The sequence below is a fragment of the Cheilinus undulatus genome, linkage group 10, assembly GCF_018320785.1.
Source record: "Cheilinus undulatus linkage group 10, ASM1832078v1, whole genome shotgun sequence".
Lineage (NCBI taxonomy): Eukaryota > Metazoa > Chordata > Actinopteri > Labriformes > Labridae > Cheilinus > Cheilinus undulatus.
In genome coordinates, this window is record NC_054874.1 from 46,002,877 (window position 1) to 46,012,329 (window position 9,453).

The window sequence follows — 9,453 nt, forward strand, 5'->3', positions numbered from 1 at the left end:
TAGGGATGCCCTGATACACACATACAATTTGTTTTTATCACTGTAGAAAGACCAGATCTCTGGTAAGACAGTTTAATGTGTTAAAGTGGGATTAAGTCAGTTAAATTTCTCCATCACATTAAATTTTTGGAGGAAATTCTATATTCAAGCACATGCAAGCCATTCACTCTGCCCACAGAGTCTTTTAAACAACCTGATGGGCAATTTGATAAAAGCTCATTAATGACGGTGCTGATAAAAGATGGCGCTTTGGAGCAGCTGAGATGAAGTCTAGACTCCAGCAGGAAGGATGAATGGAAGTGCCCGTCATAAAGAATGAATGGATATTACACTGATGCAATTAGGCTGCTGGTCTCGTCAACCGGCTGAGTTACCATCTGAATGAGTTCAGGCTGCAGGGAAAGTTTGGAAATGAGATTAGAAAAGTTTGAAACAATATCAAAAACAAAAGGGAGGGAAAATGGCATGAAATAAGACCTTATACAAACACACCTGTATGCTAGGGCTGGGAAATGAGTCCAGTTAATAGAATGATGTATTTTCAAACAAGATTATGTGTAAGGCAGTATTGTTTATATGTACGTTATGTGGATGTTGATGGCAAGCTTAGTACTCAGTTAAGTGCTCACAGCAAGAACCAATAACAGTAATGTGCTTATTCAGCAAAATTTGGAAAAATGGATTGAACTGGCAGGAAGTGAGGAAAACCTTTGCTCCTCTCTAGGGCTACCCACTTTTCTTGTTGTGTCAATTCATTTGTACATTTTCAACAGTGGCAATATTTGAAGAGGTGGGAGAACTGCTGAAGAACAAAGTGGAACTAGCAGGGAACAGTTTTCCAAATGTTTTGAATGCATCTGTGGAATTTCAATATTTGAAGAAGTTGGTAGACCTGAAGAGGAGTGAGGCTTTTCGCTGCTGATTCAATAACATCACAACTAAAAAACAAGTTTTAAAAACCCAGTTTTTGCACAAATATGTTGGTAACATATTGAAATGTAGTTGGATCTGCCGAGGAGGGAGTTCCCCTGGCTCCTTACCAGGTTCACTCACTTTTCCAAATGTTGCCAATTTATTTGTACAATTTAGAGATTGGGAAATGTTGGCAAAGGGAACTCACCACATTCTCTGATTCGCTTGGAGGTTTGCCAGATGGATTTTTGAAACAAATCCATCTGGCGTGTCAGGTTAAGTTTTTGCCTTATTTTGCTAGAATAAAAACAAGGTCTACAAATCTCCTATTGTGATATAATTTTTTGAAGACAAAAATCACTGATTTGTCTATTTAGTTTCTCCAATTTGCCCTACTTTCCACACTCCATTGAGTACTTTCCTAGCCTGTTGTGTCATCATTTCACACAGTGAGGCCAAAAACAAACCCTCAGATGATCTCAGTGACTGACGTTGCTAACTGTAAACGCTGCTGAAGCATCGCTGACCCTCCCTGTAATTATGGTATTTGCTGCGAGCCTAAGTGACCCTTAAGGTGTTTGTGTGTGGTATGTGAGTGCAGAGGGCCCCTCCACCCTTCTCATGACACGACTTGACCCTCCAGAGGAGGGGATGGCCCGGACCTGACTGTAGTATTGTACAGAATGGTTTTATAGAGGCTAAAATGACATGATAATAGCGTTAGCTGTGCTTTCTAGTTTAATATGTTAGTACCGTCTGCTTTTATAACCCTAATATAATAAACAAATAAAGCCCAAATGCACTTCTACTCTCATGTTGACTTTAAGTCTCATTCCCTGAACATTTCCATAACCTTAAATGTTTTAATGGCTGTCTTAAGTCATGCAGCAGCACGACTTTTACAGCTGTTTTCATCATACAGTTTTCATTTGTGCTGTCAGATAAGAGCCTGATCATTTATCTAGAGTCTTCTCCACGGGGCAAACTGTTCAACTGCATGGATGTGGGGAAGGGAGGAGCTGTTTTTTCAGTGGGAATAGTGGGTGAAGATTGTCTAAATAAAAGATGCAGATTTAAGAGACATTAAAGAGACATTCTGGATTCATAGGGCTCTTAAATCCAAAGTAAGATGCACCCCATTCAAATATGTACAGCTGCATTCTTTATCCAAGCTTTTGTGTCAGATCTTGATCATATTTAACACGTGAATGTGATGGCTGAAGAGTGAACACAGCAGGAAATATTCAGCAGTTTTCACTGTTGGTAAGCAGGTGAGAAAGATCACATTATTTCATGCAAATGGCACAAGACTGTAGTCTGTACAGGGCTGGATCAGAAGCTCACCTCTAAGTTGCTCTTCCCAGCCACCCTAGCCTCAGGAGACCCCCTCGCCCCCTCTTCGTTGCCAGGGATAGGGTCCTGCTGTGAGGTGCATGTGTGAAAAAACAGATCAGAAGGGTTTTAGCTGCAGTCCCTCTGAAATATATATATTTTTCTAATTTAGGAGTGTATTTGTGCAAACAGTTTGGATTTCCCTCTAACCAAATGTAGTAGTTTTACCTCATGCATACTGACCCCAAACATACATGTTTTGCTGGATTTTATTGAATGATTTTAAACCAGGGATCTGCATTTATTGAGGCACATGCTTTACATGACAATGTTTCATTCTATATCATTTTTAAAACTAATATTAAGATAGTTTGTGGCACTATCTCCTTAGTGGAGGATTTATTAGTGTTTATGTGAGACAGACTCTCACAGGTTGTTCTCAGGGGTTATGAGTTTCATCAGAATGCTTTGCAGTCCTGACAGGGTTAAGTACCCTCGGACCAGAGCAGCTCAGAGGTGTTAGCTCGCTCTGATATAACTACACGGCTCCAGTTAAAGGCTCCGTGAGAGAGGTCAGACTGGAGGCCGGGCCCTTCCTGAACCCTGAACCCTTTCAGACGGAGGTTAGCATCGTAAATGCTCACTTGGAGAGTCCAGGAGGTCTGGTCTGAAAATACACTCCTGCAGAGTGTATCCTGGTAACCCTGCTAATATTATTCAATATTAATATAATTTCAAGTTGAACTCAAAATTTTAGCAGAACTTAACCATGCAGATCATTTTAAAATCCGCCTGTGCCATGATACTTAAACCTATAACCCTGATTGTAGAGTTTATGAAATACTGAATTAATGTTTCATGAATAATGCAGTCCAAGCTTATGAAATAGAGAAGAACCGTCCCACAGCAGATGGCTGCACAGGAGGTCAAGTGTCAGAGTCATTGAGCGCCGATAACAGTCGTACAGGAAGGAGTAATAAAGTGAGAGCAGGGCAGAGCACAGAGCTGGAGGCCATCTGCAATAAAGAAGAGCAAGTCGAAGAAAGAATGATGGGGGCTCATCCAGCCTGCTCCACAAAATGAGTTTACAACCAGTTTATTTAAACAGGAGACTATCAAGCAGAAGCAAGGCTGCATCAGGGATGTTTTTATGGTTTATTTGAATTTCAGCCCAACAAGCCCACAGTGTTCCTTCCTCTCGTGGTGGTCCTGAGGCCCAGTAGGCATCAGGTCTTATGAGTAGGCTGTAAAACACATGATTGACAGACCCCTCCTTCAATACATCAGCATACGGCGTTTACCCTACGGGCGTTTATTGTTGAGGAATTCTACCTCATAAACAACACCCCACACTAACACTGGAGGAAATTATTCCTCTATTGTTCTATTAAATGCATTTCAGTCAGCAACACTCTCGTCATACATGTGAATATTTTATTGGAAAATACATATACAGTTTTAAATGATGGAGAAGGATCTGCTCTAAAGACGCCCCCTGGGTTAGTCAAGCTGCATGCTTTGACTTTCCAGTGCATGAATAGAAACCCCCATATGGGTGGATACTGTGTACTGAATACCATAAAATGAGTGCAAAAGCAATTAATCAATAGTAGCATGAATCAGAATATGTGGGTGCAACAAGTGTTATGCTATAAAGGAGGAGGCTGGGTCGGAGGAGGTTAAGCTTTGCCAGCAGCAGTGTGGTGCATCAGCATTAATGAAAGCAGAGATTAGTGAGAAGTTTGTCATATTTAAATACACCGCATTTTTGAGAGAAAGAGCTGAGATTGGCTGTGGGAGCTGGGAGGCAATAACTGGGATTGATGAGCTTCATCATATCCAAAGCAGGTCTTAAATATCTCTTGATTCCATATTTTATCCCTGGTCTAAACATGCTCTTTTTTAAAGTGTCATATGTCTTATGTTGCTGCTACATAAATAAATAGTGTTTCATGATCAATATAAGTTGTGTATCCAGCAGTAAAAAGGAGCTTGTCGGACTGTTTTCTTTTGCCAATCAAATTGTGAAAAAAAGGCCGTTTGGGGAAATGTTCCAACTGTGGCGAGGGAACTGGATGAGGGCTTCCAGGTAAACAGGTGCAGTTTTAGTCACTGTTTTGTAAGCAGTAAGTTGAGTTTTGATGTTGATGCCAGCTAAAACTGGAAGCCAGTGGAGTGACATGTGCTGTCTTGGGTTGGTTCAATACCAGGCGTGCTGTCAGGATAAAGGCCTCAATAGTCGACACATGACTTTTTAAAATTGTTTCAATTTTAATGCCTGGAGTTCCTGTTTTCTCCCTTTTTTGTGCATAAATGCAAAAACAGATCTTTAGGGTTAGGGTCAAGACTGCACGTAATTGGGGATAAAGGGGGTAGTTGTCTGGGGCCCAGAAATATTAATTTTAGCAGAAATGGATAAGAAGTGGCAAAAATCTGTTTAAAGTGGCAAAAAAGTGTAGAAAATGGCAAAATGGGTTAAAAGTGGGAAAAAAAATAGGTGGAAAGGGGTTTAAAAGGAATAAATGGGAGTAGAAAGTGAAATGGGATTAAAAAGTAGCAAAATTAGTTAAATTTGGCAAAATGGGTAAGAAACAAAGTGATGAGTGGGGTTAAAATTGGGCAGAAATTGGTTTAAAGTGGCAAAAAAAAGGTACAAAGAGGAAAAAATTGTGCAAAATTGATTTTAAAAAAGTGGAAAATAATAGTGACAAAAATGGGCAGCAAAGGTGAAAAGGTATTTTTATGAGTAGCAGAAGTGGATTAAAAGTGGCAAAAATGGCTTAACAGAGGGGAAAATTTAAAAAAGGTATAAAGGGGTTAAAAGTGGGAAGAGGCATGAGAAATACTGAAATGGGTTTAAAATTGGCAAAAAAAAAAATTTGATTAAACAGTGAAGTGGGATTTTAAAAGCATCAACATTATGTTTAATTGGTAAAAATGTGTTTATAATGCCAAAATGTATTGGAAAAAAGTGTTGAAAAGGGGTTAATATGTGACAAAAAATGGCAAAAATGGGCAAAAATGATAAGTGGCAAATACAAGTGTCAAAAATGGGCAGAAAGGTGGTAAAATGGGATTTTTATAGATGCAGAAATTGATAAAAATTGTTAAAAATGAGTTCACAGTGGCAAAAATGGCTTAACTGAGGAAAAGGAAGGGTAAAAGGGGTTGAAAGTGGTAAAAAGTGGCATTAGAAATAGTGTCTTTTGTTTACAAGTGGCAAAAAATCTGATTAAAAGGGAAATTGGATTTTAAAAACAGCAAAATTATCTTAAAATATTTCAAAATTGTGTGTTTGTAATGGCAAAATGGGTAGGAAAAAAGTGTTGAAAAAGGGTTGATATGTGAAAGAACAATGTTTGCAGTGGCAAAAATTGCACAAAATTAATTAGGAAGTTCAAATATTTGTGGCCAAAAAAGGGTGAGAAAAGTGGTAAAGCATATGTCGTTTAAACATCAGAACCCAGTAACATTTTGAGACGCTTTTCAGCTCCAGAATGAAGGAACTACTTACCAGAACACATGCTAGCTCCAATGATACAGGGGCCCAGCCATTTCTGTAGGCAGGCTTGGGTAGGGTTAGGGTCCGGGTCCGGGTTCCAGATCAGGCCAAGCAGTTTAAAAGAAGAGAACTGTTCTTTGTTTTTACCAGTAACAGAAGATCACTAGATTACTCCAAGTCCAGGCATTTGTGAGGCGTAATTATGACAGGAACTTTGTTTGCTGTCTCATGGATCCTTGACTTTATTCTCATCACGTTTTGAAAGTCGCCAAAGTTAAAATGAATTTGCCCTGAAATGTAAAGGACATAAATGCCTTAAAGATAAAAGTAATCTGTCGCAGGGTTGTCAGCCGTCACATAATGTAAAATGAACTTTAATCCCAGGAGGGATTTTTATGGGATGCCAGGATATCGGGAGAGGATAACACAAACTGCTCTGCAGACTGCAGGCAATTCAAATAACTGCTGACTATTTACAGGAAGCTGGGAGCAGCATGAGGATTATCAGGGATTGGACTGTATCAGTCTCAAGGATGGTGTGGAGGACAAAGCCCCTAAACTCACTTTTACCCACCTTGATGGATTCATTCACACCTTGGGCTTCCTTTAAACAAACTTTGTTTCGTTTTAAACTGTCTCACTAAACTCTCCAGACTCCAGCCAACTTTTAACAGACTTTGAATGCTAAACAGTGCCGCCTCTCTCTGAAACAACCTTTCCTTTGAATGATACCAGCTGCTGTACCTCCTCATTGTAGCACTTAACAGAAAATGTCAAATGTGACAGTTATTTTACTCTGTAAATCTTAAAAGGAGAAGTGAAACATAACCGGGGCTTTGTAGTCCACAAATTTTGATGCCACCCCCCCCCCACCTCGATAAAAGAGTGAGCAGTTAATAGACTGACATGGAGTAAAGCCTCACCATCCATCACTGCTTCATACTGCAGCTCTCATTACTGGGCTAGATTGTACCAAAGTACACACTGCAGATATTGATGTTTTTTTTATAGATGGGGAGAAAATTGAACTTGGCAGTTATGCAAATAAGAGTCTGGAAGTAACTTTAGTTTCAGGTGGAAGAAAATATGCTTGCAGCATCATGTTCAGAACAGTAACTGGAGGTTAAAGGTCAACATTATAATTCAAACCTCTGTATTAAACATTTACAAGCATTAGAGATGCGTGTGACAAATTGGACTTTTAGACAGCTGTAAAAAATGTTTAAGCTTATTGCATTTGTGTGCAAATCAACCAGAAGGTGTAATATTCATCTATCTTGAACATGCATCATGGTTGCAAAGGTCGTCTCAGATATGCCTGCATTTTGACACTGATATATATATTTTACACCAAGGCTCTCCTGCTCGAAGTAAACTGTCAATTTTTTTGCGGCCCATTACTATTCTAAACAGAGATAAAACAAAAGAAACAGCATTTGATTTGAATATATATTCAGTACCCCATCATGACAAAGTGAAAATAGAATTTTAAAAATATTTATAAGTGTATTAAAAAAAAAAAACTGTCATTATTTGGAAAGGCAGACACCTCTCTATAGAAGGCCTCACAGTTGACAGTGATATCAGGGCAAAAACCAAGCCATGAGGTCAAAGAACTACCTGCAGATCTCAGAGACTGGATTGTAGCAAGGTACAGATCTGAACATTCCCAGGAGCACAGTGGCCTCAATTATTCTCAAATGAAGAACACCCAGGACTCTTTCAAGAGTTGGTCACCTGGCAAAACTGAGCAATCGTGGGCGCAGGGCCTCAGTTTTGCACTGAGGAGAGTCTCCTGTCTAGCAAATCTGCCATAAAGCCCAGATAAGTGGAGGGCTGCAGTGAACTTCTGGAACTTTGTCCCAACTTCAAGGATCTCTAGAGCTCAGTCAGAGTGACAAGTACGGTTGGTGGTTAGATTCTTCTCCCCAGATTGCTCGGTTTCGCCTGGTGACCAGCTCTGGGAAGAGTCCTGGTTGTGCCAAATGTCTTCCGTTTGAGAATTATGGATGCCATTGTGCTCTTGGGAAGCGTCAGTGCAGCAGAATTTTTAATGTAGCTTTCTCCAGATCTGTGCCTTGCAACACTCCTGTCTCTGAGGTCTGCAGGCAGTTCCTTTGACCTCATGGCTTGGTTTGTACTCATCCATCCATCCATCTTCTTTCGCTTACCTGAGGTTGGGTCTCAGCAGGGGAGCCCAGACTTCCCTCTCCCTGGCCACTTCGTCTATCTATTCCCTGGATCCCAAAAGCGTTCCCAGGCCAGCCGGGAGACACAGTCTCTCCAGCGTGTCCTGGGTCTTCCCTGGGGCCTCCCTGCGATGGGACCTGCCCGGAACACCTCACCAGGGAGGCGTCCAGGAAGCATCCGGACCAGATGCCCGAGCCGCCTTATCTGGCTCCTCTCGACGCGGAGGAGCAGCGGCTCTAGTCCGAGTCCCTCCTGGATGGCCAAGCTTCTCACCCTCTCTCTAAGGGAGAGCCCAGACACCCTGCGGAGGAAACTCATTTCTACCGCCTGTATGCCCGATCTTGTTCTTTCAGTCACTACCCACAGCTCGTAACTGCAGGTGAGGGTAGGAATGCAGATCGACCAGTAAATCGAGAGCTTAGCTTTTTCTTTTTCATTTTTTTGCAAGAATTTCTTAAATTCTGTTTTCACTTTGCCATTATGGGGCAGTGACTGCAGATTATTGAGAATAAAAATGAATTGAATTGACTGTAGCATCAGGCTGCAACAACACAAGACAGAAAAAGTGAAGGTGGTCTGAATACATTAGCTTTGTTTTCTTAACTCAGCCTTAGGGGTCTCTTTGGCTAAATACAAAACCAGTTAATCAATCAATTTTTCTCCAACTTTAAAAAAGTTATTTTATGATGCTTCATAGTATGGCCATCTGCCTTAACATAATTTGGCTAAGCTATTGTGCCAGTATGCACTGATAAAAGATGCTTCATTAGTGTAATTGTGAGGTTAAATAAGGTGGTTCTTGTTTCAGTACCTGGTAATGACACAAAAACGTGGACCATGACTGATTAAAAAACCTGTTTTTTAATTAACAGAGAGGTACATCAAGTTTTTGCTGCTTTCTTTGAACCGCCTACACCCAGAACATCTCCTTGATGTGATTATTAGGATATTAAATTTCAGCTGATTCCCAGCAGCCTCCTCTTCTCCCCTTTCTTTTGGATAATGGGGGCGTAATCACTTGACAAAAACCAGGAAACAGGTCGATGCGATGAATGAACGCTGCCGGCTGTAGAGTAGAGGGGGGTGATAATAGTGTGGTATAGTTTCCTGAAATCTTTTTATTGCCTGTATAAGAGCACTCTCCTCCATTACCATATGAGCACGGTAAAGTGGGGAAGAACCTTTGTACAGACATATGGAGATAATTACGTGTATGCCACCGGGCCTGACGGGGCCTGCTGTGTGCTGCTGGCTCTCTCACATCAAACCTCCCTCCCTGCCCTCCCATTATAAAACGCTGCTGGGTTAACAAAGCCAGATTGGCAGCTATACTGGTCCATGATTCAACTTGTCTGTGTAGCAATAGTCATCACAGGAAACAGGTGATGCTGGGATTAAAGATACTTGTATTTAAGACTGATGAGTAATAGAAGGAAGAGAACAGATACATCAAAAGCTGTGAATAAAATTATTTGAAAAGCTTTAAAATATAGACAAGAAAACTGATTTTATTAAAA